The sequence below is a fragment of the Lissotriton vulgaris genome, chromosome 5 (genome assembly GCF_964263255.1).
Source record: "Lissotriton vulgaris chromosome 5, aLisVul1.2, whole genome shotgun sequence".
Classification (NCBI taxonomy): domain Eukaryota; kingdom Metazoa; phylum Chordata; class Amphibia; order Caudata; family Salamandridae; genus Lissotriton; species Lissotriton vulgaris.
This window is the reverse complement of record NC_141693.1, coordinates 821485445-821499324: the sequence shown is the minus strand read 5'-3', so window position 1 is coordinate 821499324 and position 13880 is coordinate 821485445. Positions and strand designations below refer to the sequence as shown.

The following is a 13880-nucleotide window of genomic DNA, read 5'->3' as shown; positions in this document are numbered from 1 at the left end:
CAGAGTGCAAAGTGAGTGTGCAGAGTAGAGAGTGCAGAGTAGAGAGTGCAGAGTAGAGAGTGCAGAGTGGTGAGTAGTGAGTGCAGAGTGATTAGGGAGTGCAGAGTGATTAGGGAGTGCAGAGTGACTAGGGAGTGCAGAGTGACTAGGGAGTGCAGAGTGACTAGGGAGTGCAGAGTGACTAGGGAGTGCTAGGGAGTGCAGAGTGCTAGGCAGTGCAGAGTGACTAGGGAGTGCTAGGGAGTGCAGAGTGACTAGGGAGTGCTAGGGACTGCAGAGTGACTGCAGAGTACTAGGGAGTGCTGAGTGACTGCAGAGTGCTAGGGAGTGGTAGGGAGTGCCGAGTGACTGCAGAGTGCTAGGGAGTGGTAGGGAGTGCCGAGTGACTGCAGAGTGCTAGGGAGTGGTAGGGAGTGCAGAGTGCTAGGGAGTGCTAGGGAGTGCAGAGTGACTAGGGAGTGCAGAGTGACTGCAGAGTGTTAGGGAGTGCTAGGGAGTGCAGAGTGACTGCAGAGTGTTAGGGAGTGCAGAGTGACTGCAGAGTGTTAGGGAGTGCAGAGTGACTAGGGAGTGCTAGGGACTGCAGAGTGCTAGGGAGTGCAGAGTGACTGCAGAGTGCTAGGGAGTGCAGAGTGACTAGGGAGTGCAGAGTGACTAGGGAGTGCTAGGGAGTGCAGAGTGACTAGGGAGTGCAGAGTGCTAGGGAGTGCAGAGTGACTGCAGAGTGCTAGGGAGTGCAGAGTGACTAGGGAGTGCAGAGTGACTAGGGAGTGCTAGGGAGTGGTAGGGAGTGCAGAGTGACTGCAGAGTGCTAGGGAGTGGTAGGGAGTGCAGAGTGCTAGGGAGTGCAGAGTGACTAGGGAGTGCAGAGTGACTGCAGAGTGTTAGGGAGTGCAGAGTGACTAGGGAGTGCTAGGGACTGCAGAGTGACTGCAGAGTGTTAGGGAGTGCAGAGTGACTAGGGACTGCTAGGGACTGCAGAGTGACTGCAGAGTGCTAGGGAGTGCAGAGTGACTGCAGAGTGCTAGGGAGTGCAGAATGACTAGGGAGTGCAGAGTGACTAGTGAGTTCTAGGGAGTGCAGAGTGACTAGGGAGTGCTAGGGAGTGCAGAGTGACTAGGGAGTGCAGAGTGACTAGGGAGTGCAGAGTGCAAAGTGCTAGGGAGTGCAGAGTGACTAGGGAGTGCAGAGTGACTAGGGAGTGCAGAGTGACTAGGGAGTGCAGAGTGACTAGGGAGTGCAGAGTGACTAGGGAGTGCAGAGTGACTAGGGGGAGTGCAGAGTGACTAGGGAGTGCAGAGTGACTAGGGAGTGCTAGGGAGTGGAGAGTGACTGCAGAGTGCTAGGGAGTGCTAGGGACTGCAGAGTGACTGCAGAGGGACTGCTAGGGAGTGCTATGGAGTGCAGAGTGACTGCAGAGTGCTAGGGAGTGCAGAGTGACTAGGGAGTGCTAGGGAGTGCAGAGTGACTAGGGAGTGCAGGGGAGTGCAAGGGAGTGCTAGGGAGTGCAGAGGGACTAGGGAGTGCAGAGTGACTAGGGAGTGCTAGGGAGTGCAGAGTGACTAGGGAGTGCTAGGGAGTGGAGAGTGACTAGGGAGTGCTAGGGAGTGGAGAGTGACTAGGGAGTGCTAGGGAGTGGAGAGTGACTAGGGAGTGCTAGGGAGTGGAGAGTGACTGCAGAGTTCTAGGGAGTGCTAGGGAGTGCAGAGTGACTGCAGAGTGCTAGGGAGTGCAGAGTGACTGCAGAGTGCTAAGGAAATTAAGCAATAATGCTTCAGTTTTGCCAAAGTAATGAATAAGGAGCTGCTTTTCAAAAATCATCGTCCGGGAAAAGGAAAAAGCTTTCTAACAAATATGACAGGAGTGGAGAGTATGTGGTGCACCGGCCAGGGCTGCTGACTCGAGAGCTGGGGGTCCCAGTTCAAGTCTGCTGCACCATGCAACACTCCGAGATTCTATGCAAATCAGTTGTTTTACTGTGCTTTCAGTTTCACTGCGACTGTGCACATTTGTTTACATGTGGCTAGCCATATTTACTTTACCGCGGCTGCACGGACGGGAAGTAGCAGGGGGCACAGCCACATGGATGCCCCCACCCTCACTACAGTAAGGAGCCGCTGTCAGATGAGTTCAGGCAGAGAGTTCACTAAAGTGACGTACCGGGACAGGGTTAAACTGGAGTATTAGGAAGAGGGAGGCGAGTGTGTGTACAGCGCTACAGGGAGCAACATATACCCGAAGAGTATACACAGGGGCAGTGGGCACTGACGAACCAGGACAGTGGGCACTGTCTCATGGGGTGAGGGAAGGTCATCGGTACAGGACTGTGACGAACGTGCCACCACCGCCATACAGGGGTTAGAGACGTGTTTGCCTCAGTGGACAATGTGTTACTGGGCCTGTGCCCACAGAAGGTAGTTATTTGGTTCACTGAACAGTAGGCTCTATGCCCAAAGTGCACCACCGGTTGATACAAGAGAGAGAGTGTAGAGTGCCACAAAGCGGTGGGGGCTTGCTTTGTTAGGCACGGGGAGAGTGGATGTGTGTGTGTGGCTCTAGGTGTGTGTGTGTGTGGCTCTGGGTGTGTGTGTTTGGCTCTGGGTGTGTGTGAGTGGCTCTGGGTGGGTGTGTGTGTGTGTGTGTGTGTGTGTGTGTGTGTGTGTGTGTGTGTGTGTGTGTGTGGCTCTGGGTGTGTGTGTGTGTGTGTGTGGCTGGCTCTGAGTGTGTGTGGCTGGCTCTGGGTGTGTGTGTGTGTGGCTCTGGGTGTGTGTGTGTGTGGCTCTGGGTGTGTGTGTGTGGCACTGGGTGTGTGTGGTAGTAATTGCTGTCTGCTGAGCTCGCCCGTAGGGTACAATAGGTCTCACATTTGCGAGAGGTTAAGCTATTGGCAATGTAAATGACAATGCCATTTATTTTTCTGTTTTCAAAACCAACACATAAATACAAATTTTGTCATTTACAATGCCAATAGCTCTAACTTTTCCAAAGGCGAAACCGTTGCATTGTAAATGCTTGTTTTTTTTTTCTTCTTTCTTTTTTTTTTTTTTTTTTCTTTTTGATTCCAATGATTAAGCGGAACAATAATTCCTGGCATGACTTGAAGTCTGTCAAACTTCCTAAGGGTCAGAGATCTCCGGATACAAAGGAATTATTGAGCAAGATAAAGGTGTGTGGAAGAAAACTGATTTGACCGAGAATGAGACATCCCCCTTGTTACTCCCCGATAGAAGATCAGGGGCAGTCTTGAGATACAACCGCTCGGATACTGTTGGACTCCCAAAACACCTTTCTTTCTGCATAACCCGCAAAATGAGGATAAGAAGGAAAAAAAAAAAAATATATATATATATATATATATATCCCCCTTTTTTCCTAAAATACAACAATAAATTAAAAAATGGGAGAGATGGGTAAATATACTTTTTATACAGCGCAAACTTCTTCAATATCAGACCATTAGACATCACAAACTGATAGCAAGATTTTTAATATTTCCTAATAAACAGCAAGAAAAGTTTTTACAAATTGGAATATCCTAAACAGACCATTTCATTCAGTAGGGATAAAGCAAATATTCGGGCCTCCTGGGCGGAAAGAATATTACATTTAATAAATGATGGACTTAAAAATATACGCCTTGCCCTTTGTAATTCCGGACACACAAATAAAACATGATTAAAATCCTGGAGTTGAATATGGCAATTCACAAATTCTCTCCTCTCTCTGAATTTTATCCAACATGCCAGTATCATCTCTTAAGGACAACAGATTAATTCTCAAAATAAATATCAGTCTTCTAATCCTATGTGGATGATTCCAAATTAGATAATGTGGTGGCCTTTTCCCCAAGGCACTCCCACAGAGCAACTCATTTTGGGACTTAGATTTACTTAAAGCTGTATCTCTTGCCATACTGATAGAGCTTACAGACCTCTTTAAGAGTAATTTCAGTGCCGACTTTGGCATAAGTGAGTTACTATTTAAAGTGAGCCCAAATAGTTCATTTGCGTGAGCAAATGATCTAAGAAATGCTGATTGATCCATTAGCTTGTCAAACATTTCCATTCTCAAGGCAGCCTTAAGAGAACCCTCATCCCCTCAAAGGAAACGTTCCCCCACCTCAAGACCGCAGACAAAGCTAAAATGTAAGAGAAGACTAGACCAAATTCCAAGCGTAGAACATGTGGGGCAGCCAGAGAATTTAATTAAAAACTTGGCGGAAGAACCGGCCTTCAGCCTTGTCAAAAGCGAGCCGGTAGTTATTATCCAATACCTCTACAGCATATGTTAATGAGGGCGGAATTTTAAACTTGAATAGTGACAGGACATGACTTAAATGGCGTGTTCCGCATATTTTATAAAATTTGTTCTAAGCTCCAGCCTGGGAGGCAGCCTTACCAACACATAGTTTCATATGTTCATAATCTCGCCCGTTTTTTTAATCCCCCTTGTCTACATGGGGTACATTTTTTTTAATTGAATCTAAAAGAAATAGAACAAACAAAGGTTCAATAACACAAAACGATCATAAGGAAGGACAGTTCGTTTAGGAACACTCAGAGATCATTTGCATCCCAGTAATGATCAAACCATCATAGCAACATCAACCTTAAGGATCACAGTTCGAATAAGACACTCGCACCTTCACAAAGAAGAAATTCCAAGATTACTATTAAATATGAAGTAAAATCAGTCTACTCAGCAGTGCAGTTTTAAAGACATTTTATATGTACAACTACACTAATTAATAAGTTTGAAGGCCTTACCTAGATGTCTGGCCAAACTTGACTGTATATTTGCACTCCATTCACGACAGAACTGTTTCATCCACTAAGAAGTGAACTGTAGGACTCAATGTTTTTACAGTTTATAATTGGTTTATAAATGTTTTTTAGTACTATATCACTACACAAATAAGAGTGAACTGTGAACTTTGAAGAAGCAAAAAAACCCCACGTTACCTCCAAAATAAAATCTCAATTGCCATGTAACTTTACTGTCAGAGCCATTACATACATCAACAAGCATTTGCAATGCAATAGGTCTCGCATTAGGAAAGTTTGAGCTATTGGTATTGTAACTGACAATTTTTTTTATTTGTGTTGGTTTTAAAAATAGCGAAATTAATAGCTTTGTCATTTACAATGCCAATAGTTATACCATTCGCAAATGTGACACCTATAGCATTTGTTATGCAATATGTGTTGTATTTACGTGAGTTAGATGTATTGATATTACAAATAACAATGGTTTTTATTTTTTTAATAATTAATACTTAAAATTAAAGTTATTGTAATTTATAATGGCAATAGCTTAAACTTTTGTAAATAACTTTTGTGAAGATTATGTTCAGTGTATTTTATTGTGACGAAAATCCAAGAACAGAAGTGAAATATTAACATTTTTTGGTGACATTTGCAATAAAGCTTGAAACATTGAGAGAACATATTTAAACCAGTTGTTGTTGTTGAATGGTTGCACAGATTGATGCTGTGGTGTCGCTGAGTGATGTTGTTGTGGTGACGAGTGGGGGCTAATGTGTGAGGGGGCAGTGTGTGAGGGTGCAGTGTGTGAAGGTGCGGGTGTGATTGTGCTGTGTGTGTGCCCTAAAGTAGTGTGAGTGAGCAATGTGTAAGGGGGCAATGTGTGAGGGGGCAGTGTGTGAGGGGTGTGATTGTGCAGTGTATGTGCCCTAAAGTAGTGTGAGTGAGTAATGTGTGAGTGTGCAGTGTGTGAGTGCGCAGTGTGTGAGGGGGCAGTGTGTGAGGGGGCAGTGTGTGAGGGGGCAGTGTGTGAGGGGTGTGATTGTGCAGTGTGTGTGCCCTGAAGTAGTGTGAGTGAGTAATGTGTGAGTGCGCAGTGTGTGAGGGGGCAGTGTGTGAGGGGGGCAGTGTGTGAGGGGGGCAGTGTGTGAGGGGGGCAGTGTGTGAGGGGGGCAGTGTGTGAGGGGGGCAGTGTGTGAGGGGGGCAGGGTGTGAGGGGGGCAGTGTGTGAGGGGGGGCAGTGTGTGAGGGGGGCAGTGTGTGAGGGGGGCAGTGTGTGAGGGGGGCAGTGTGTGAGAGTGGCAGTGTGTGAGAGGGGCAGTGTGTGAGAGGGGCAGTGTGTGAGAGAGGCAGTGTGTGAGGGGCAGTGTGCGAGGGCACAGTGTAATGAGTGTGTGTGAGGGTGCAAGGTGTGCGACGGTGCGGATTGTGAGGGTGCAGTGTGTGTGGCCAAAAGTAGTGTGAGTGCGCAATGTGTGAGGGGGCAGTGTGTGTGAGGGTCCAGTATGTGCGGACTACTTCACTGTGAGTGTGCAGTGTGTGAGGGGGCAGAGTGTGAGGGGGCAGAGTGTGAGGGGGCAGAGTGTGAGGGGGCAGAGTGTGAGGGGGAAGTGTGTAAGGGGGCAGGCCTATAATACGGAGGTCTAAAGTAACTATTGTTTAGATGTACTACAGTTTATTTATAGTAGTAATTATTAGTTATTTATATTATCAAATACTTAACATTATGTTAGGACTGTCCAAAATAATATTTCAGCCCAATACTTTTCCATAGCGAGTTTTATTGGAGCCTCTTTACAACGTTGGCACATTTAGCTATCAACAGTGCCCGACCCCTTCTCTTGTGCAGTGATCTCACCAGCATGCCAAATATTGAAAGGAAGCCTCGTCACCACCGCAAACATCCGACAATTTCTATGCCAACTACCATCCAAGAGACATGTGACGCATCACAGACTTGCAGTACAGGCTAGCATTCAGCTACTCCAGAAGAGGGAACCCCTGTATCCGATTAACGTGACAGCAGGACCTCGGGACACTTAATGACAGCTGTGGAATCTTACATCCGATTACAAAAGAGGAAGTAGTTGTGGTGCTTTAGACCCACTTCAGTTACATTTGTTCTTATTAAGGACCCAATGCATGTGTAACATCGTAAGCCAGGTATGCCATGCATTGCATTTTGAGTCGTTTAAAACCATCCCACATTTTACAATAGACGTACAAATACTTTATATAATGTGCATTGCTCGTCCATTAAACGAGACTTATTGGCTATGCCAATGCTTGGTATTACATTGATAGTGCTACCACAGCTACAAAACGACAGAGCAACAACCCCAGCCTGTGATGCGGACAGCACAGTGACTATAAAGCAAAGAAAGAAAGAAGCCATAACTGGGCAGGGATGCAGAATTCAAGCCTTTGAATAAAAAAACTTAAGTGTTAATAGGAGAAGGCAAAAAATGGAACGATAGCCCCGCTGCGGTAGAAAATGTGCTTAAAGTTTGGTTCCGGACTGCGAGCCACGTTGGCGAGCAGGACAGAGTTGGCACCAGTGCCTGAGACAGTAAAAGTGAGAATCAGGGAGGAGACGCTACGTTTGCCAGGCATTTACAAAACATTCAAGGAATAAAGGTTCCGGACACGAGCGTAATTAAGTCTGATTGCTCGGGGACATTGCTCCGGATTATATCGACCAATAGTAAACTGCATGCTTAGTTCCTGACCCGAGGTCAGTTATAAGATGTCAGCGATGAATTGTCTGCAGAAAACTGCATAGAATCCTTAATGAAGGTGTTTCTTGTAAAGCTGGAGCCTCGAGCTCCAGGGCTGCTAAGAAGAAACAATAATGTAATTGCTTCATAGAGCAGAATACTGTTTGTAATTGTATCGAGTGAATGCCTGCACATGTGTGACAAGTTTCTGAGCTAAAAACGAAATGAAGTCAAAAGTAAACATAACAAGCTAGTCAGGAAGGTGGCGTCAAGTAAAATGGTGTGACCCCCGAATCTCACATATCTTAAAGATATTCATTGATGTTGGTCGGATTCGGAATGTGGCCCTATTGAAGGTTTTGCGCCCCCGCTGTTTTGGCTGCAGGGGTCAGTATTACCCCTGGGGCAAAATAATTATTGTGTCAAGTGCGGACTGGGGTTGTATAAAGGGCCGTGCATTAAGGCCCATTGTTTGTGGGTCTAAGCAAGTAGGCGCATATGTAGAAATTCCACGCTGGAAAATTCAAGTCAGGGGACAAAGACCAAGGTTAATTGTTCCTATTGTGAGATATTTTGTGATACACCTACCTGCGGGCTTTATGCAGGGATGAGGAATTCCTATAGCCCGACGCCCAAGACATTTTGTTTGGGGTCAAAGGCAACAAGTTTTCATATGTATTTTGTCCTTGGGACAAGTGGGCCCAACCCCCTGCCGCAGAAACCCTTTGGCTGCCAGTTTGCAGTACCACATTATGGATCAGAGAAGGGCACTGTCTGCAGTTTAGGTAATATTGTTGTCCATATGCTAATGCTGTTCAAACTTGTATTTTTGGTTCATTATTTTAGAGCCTTTATTATTAGGGTGAGTGCTCTAGTTAATGTTGTAAGCTCTGACTGCATTACTGACAGTGGTTCCAGTATTAAAATGTGTACACGTGTTCAAAGTTGAACAATATGACGCTGTTATAATGCTCCCAGAATGCTCTCTGATTTGATGCAAATATTTGCAGAAGCTTGAAAGCAAGATTGATGATTCTTTGCTTTCAAAATAAAATGTTCATGAAAAAATGAAAGCAGAAAAAAAACATTTCTCTAAACCACTGTAAATTGTAGGTACAATTTCTTTGCAGCATAATTTAGTAACGTGTTGATTCATGCTAGTATTTCCCAAAAATATTCATAATGAAAAATCAGTGTAACCAGTTTCAATAAGATTATGGGAAACAAAAATAAACAAGCATTGGCAACGCCAGTAGGTCTGAAATTGGTGGTCAGCTTTTTACTTTTGTCAATGTGTGACTTGTTTTGGCATGGTTTTTGTTAAAACCTCACTGGTGTAGGAGCTGTCCGGCCCTCACCATTATAACAAGCATTGGCAAAAGTTGTTTTTGGTCTCAAAAAGCACACAGCCACAGCAGTTACTGGCACTGAACAAAACTATGAGGCGAGAGAATGGTTTTGGTAGGTGTCAGGAAGTTTGGCGCTCTGCGTGTTCCCAGAATGTGGAAGGTCATGTGGTAGTTCTAAAACGGTGCAAGACAAGTCAGAGGAACAAAACCAGTTGAAAATAACCCCTGAGTAGACAGAGTGTGGCTCTCTAGTCAAGCGAAAATGTAACAAGTGTCCTGTGCAAACAACAAAAAATACATGGTTCTCAGGTGAGAACTAGAATGAAATGATACTTCAAGTGGAGTAAAGTAATTCAATACTGTGAATTTGAAGAAAGTTTTAATGGTTCTGAGTGGAAAATCAGTACAGACAAGAGCACAAAGCCGACACGTGTTTCATCACACCGTGTGTGGGTGGTGACTCATCAGGGCTGGCGTTAAGCGGCCTCGTGTGAAAGGACGCCAGCTACAAGCACGTTGTAGTGCGGGCGATCCTGGGTACTGATGGGGGCGAGCCAAGACACTCGCTAGGGAAGCTCAGGACGGGTAAGTCCAGGGCGAGGAGCTAGAATTCAAGCAGGACACGGGTATGTGCGGGCTGCAACAGTCCTCATCCGGGTAGTGGAACAAAACTACCTTGTGTGCCGATATGCTCCTTGTGAAAGAGAAGAATGCTGTCACTCACAGTGAAGCCAGACGATGCAGTGAGAGACACCGTATTTTAATAAACTCAAATAGTCACAGTCAACGCAAGATCAAATTAGGGGCCCAATTATTGAAGAAAGTCTCCAAAATGCATCCCTGGTATATGTCCTTGAATTAAGTGCAACTATACGGCTTTTTGAATTCCCAAGAATTTACAGAAGTAGGACAAAAAATATTACACCTAGAAAATATTTGTGAACTGCATTTTAGCATGAGCAAAAGTTGCATATGTAGATTTGCTCATGCGAAAATCTGAGTGTTTGCATGTTCACTTTCCCTCCAACCACTTTTTTCCCCCAACTCTGGAAGAAGGTTTACGTCTGCCATTGTCAGGAGTAAACTGCCAACATTTCTATGTATGAGAACAGGTTAGAAAGAGTTGTTGAAAACCCTTAAAACATCTAAGTTAGTAGGTTTGGACAGACACAAAAGGGCATTCTAACCCTGGAAGTTTGACTTACAACTTCATTTCAGCCCTAGTATGTAGATCAGAGGAAAGGTGGCAACGTAAGGGGATTTGCAAGTATTCAAACACTACTATGGTATGAGCCCTGGCATAATCAGAGAGGCTATATTAGAGTTCTTATATAATGAGATTACTGCCATAATTTATCGCCGCAAAACATGGCACCAATGGGACAAGTGGATTTTGTTACAGGACAAGTAGATTTATGAAGTAACTTGCCCCATGGACAAGAAGATGTTTTATTAAATTGTACACCCCTGTTTATGTCCGCAGCCTGGATTGGAAAGAAGCCAGGCAACCTGTTTTGGGACGGGGGCGGGGCCGCAAACAGGAAGCAGACGGGAGCCTACCCAGCGCTTATGTAGCGAGCCGGAAGATTTGCGTGTGAGCTAGCGGAGCTCCCGTGGTCGTGGAGAGCCCCGCCTGTTGCCAAGACTGACCCGCTGGCTGCCAAGGGAAATAGGGACACGCGGAAAGACCCCGGTAAGTGTGAGGGGGGTGTGTGTGTGTGTATATATATATATATATATATATATATATATACACACACACACACATACATACATACATACATATACACACACTTCAGGGAATCTGAGGCAGGAGATGTGCACGCGCCGGCCTGGACGTGCGCGTCCACAGACACCAATGGCCGCGCGTGCCCGACCCCTGCCTCAGATTCCCAGGAGGCGGGCAACATTAGTTGTCGAGCTGGAGGCAATGCTTCGCATTGCTTTCTCCAGCTCGACCTAAAAATGACACCAACAAGCCTCAATGTTTTACACTTCATAACTGAGTTAACAATTGTCTTATTAGTTAGATGGAATTACACCAAAAATTGTGAACTAAAAACTCTGAAGGAGTATAGGAGCCATACAATACCTCCAGTATAAAAATACCGATTGGCAAGATACTTTATTTGAAATTTGTAAAGACATCGATTGACAACGCTCAGTCAAAGGAGTGACAAGCCTGGCATACTATGTATTTTAAATATACTTTATTTTAAATAGAAGTCTATGTTTACATTTTTATATTCAAATCTCTGTAAAAAAGTGTCTAAAAGGTTTTTTTTATGAATGTATTTTGGTGTAATGGTTTTTAAAAGACACAAAACACTTGAATAACTAAACGTGAAACTTACGATGTTGCCTCCTTCCTGGTCTCTTCCATGAGGTTGAGGAAGGCGCTTGATACAGGATTAGGACCAGCCTGAACCATTATATAGTACGCATTTAACTTTATTACAAGACTCTTTCTGATTGTTGGGGGTCTTCTTGGGCAAGTTGATCCTGAATGTAAATAACATTATTGCGATCTGCTGCTTTTTTTATGCTATTGTATATGGTTTAAAAAAGTACATATTGCTCTGGTTTCGAACTGTTCTGATAGTTAACATAGTTGCCCATTTTGCACCATTTGTTTATCCTGTTTTTAGCTATGTATCGTTCTAGGAATTAACCCCTAGCGTGATCACAATGCAATTTACCTAAGTATTTTGTTGACTTGTACCATAGAATTGATGGATCTTATCTGCATATTCCTGTTTGATTCTGGTCTATATGGTTTATGTATATGCTCAAATTTGCACTTAATGTTCATCCAGTTTTTTTAACCATGTGTAGCACCGGTGATTGCATTAACTCTATTGTTCTTCTTATTGATTATTTTGTGCACCCGTATATTTTCTATTTTAATAATTGCTTATGTAATGTGATGTTCCTATGCACTTTTATAGTCTCGTTAGACTGAATAAAGTTATTAAGAGGATAATGATTTGGGCACACACAAATATGCATGTGGGGGAAAACCTTTTGTCCACGCAAAATATCTTTTGCTTGAAAAAAACAAGCTTACAAGAATATATAACTTAAGATTCAGTGGTCCATAATGTTTTGACTCAGCCAATAACTTGCAGAGTTGATATAGCTCTAAAATTAAAAAAACAGTTATTGATTTGGCGATTGGCATCTATTTTCAATTAAGCCAAATAAGGAACTGAGGCACTGTGAGATTAACTGATTAGCACGAGCGTTACAAAATGTGCTCAAGTAGACAAGGTAAGACTGTGAGCAGTCTATCTGATTCGTAATTGACATCCTAGGCACAGGACAACAAATAGACATATTTTCTCACAATGATTCTATAAAATTTAGAAGTTAAACATTGCATTTATTTTGAGTTATCTATTTTAAAAATGCAACTACATGCATGAGTACCACCATTCTACTGGCAAACATGTCCCCCTTAAAGTGTTAAAGTATTTTTGATAAATAGGGGGAGGGACTTTAAGGAGCTCCCGCCACGCACTTTGACACTTTCTCCCAGCTAGGAGATCAGTGACAAAAGATGTTACTGTCGGCCCATAACAGTGTGACTCACTGAAACCCCCTTCTAAAAAAGGCACAGTGTTTATCGTGGTCTTTTTCAGTGTTCCACAAGGGAAATATATATGCTTTTCTTAGCCAAAGCCTGGCACCCCCTCCCGAGATCAATTAGGCACCTTGGAGTGGGGGTCAGAACTTGACCACAGTTTGAAGATGTCTGACTGTCTAACCCACCGTTAATATTCAAGTACAATTTGAGAACAGTATTTTACGACAAAATATTCGTACATCTGCCCCCTAATTCTTTTAACTGCATTTCTAGAGGGGTCACGGCACCCACTTCTATTCACCTACCTCAAAGTAAAATGTTTCACTTGGACCATCCAACTCAGGTATGACTGGATCACCACTAGCTTCACTCAGTCAAAGTCTCCCTTGATCCCTTGTTACTACTACGTTTCACCGTCTCCCTGTCCGGACTGACAAATGATGGGGCAATACTAAAAGTCCTTTCAAATGTACGTCAGTGGTACCCAGAATATTTTCCAGCTGAAGAATGTTTGAAACCGACTCAAATGTCACCAAATGTCTTCGACATCATCTGCTATTGAATGAATGAGAACCCCTCTACCTAAGCTGAACAAAAACACACAAGATACTAATGTTAAGGGCGCACGTATACGTAGCCTTTCTGTTTTATTGTGCTGTCATTTAAGACCAAGAGTAACCTATAAGGATCTCAAGGAAAGTAAACAAAAAAAACTCTCGATCAGATCCGACGTGAACTTTTTATTTGCGCCCCAGATAAATGCATAGTTTAAGGCATCAATTACAAGCTGTCCGGGCTTCAGAAAATCGTGAAGATCTATAAGGGGCAAATAAAAGGCAGATGCACTTCTTCTAAAGATATGTAAGGAGGAGGTGTGCAAACCTGTCTATAAGAGACAGGCGTCTTTGTCGAGACACGAGAAAGTTAGCGGGGATACAGTCACGTTTTGACGGGACAAGTATATAGGAATGCTTCAGCAGCTTTCATATGTTAATGGGCCATAGGCTATGCTGATACAGGAGTGTATGGGTGTAGGCGTCAAGTCTTTAGGTACCTACAGAACGGAGGACAGGCAGTACAATAGTCCATTAACATGTCCATATGGGTCACACGCATGTCAATCTGAGTCGCAAGCACGACACTAGCCCCGAGGGAGTCAAAAGCACCTAAATGGAGGGTTACTGGACAGGTAAGAGGTCCCCAAGAGTTAACAGGCAGCAATCGCGAGCCGGACAAAAAAAGAGTAAACGGGCTAGCCTGTAGGGGGTTGGGATGAAGGGCAAGTCGTCAAGAGACATAAGGGTATCTAACTGGATAAGAAAGGTTGAATCCATTTTAAAGGACAGACGAGTTGTTCCACAGAAGTAGGTCACCCTCATTACCAATGAATCTAGAGCGATTAAAAACAAGTCTATGTCAGACTCATGCAGGTATAGGGCCAGACACAGATGTGTTAACTGTACTG

General features: G+C 44.1%; 1 protein-coding gene across 2 annotated transcripts in view; it reads right to left on the bottom strand.

The window, feature by feature from the left end:
* ZFAND4 (zinc finger AN1-type containing 4) overlaps positions 1-13880 on the bottom strand; it is a 333346-nt gene that overhangs the window by 318849 nt on the left and 617 nt on the right. The gene's annotated exons all lie outside the window — the stretch shown is intronic.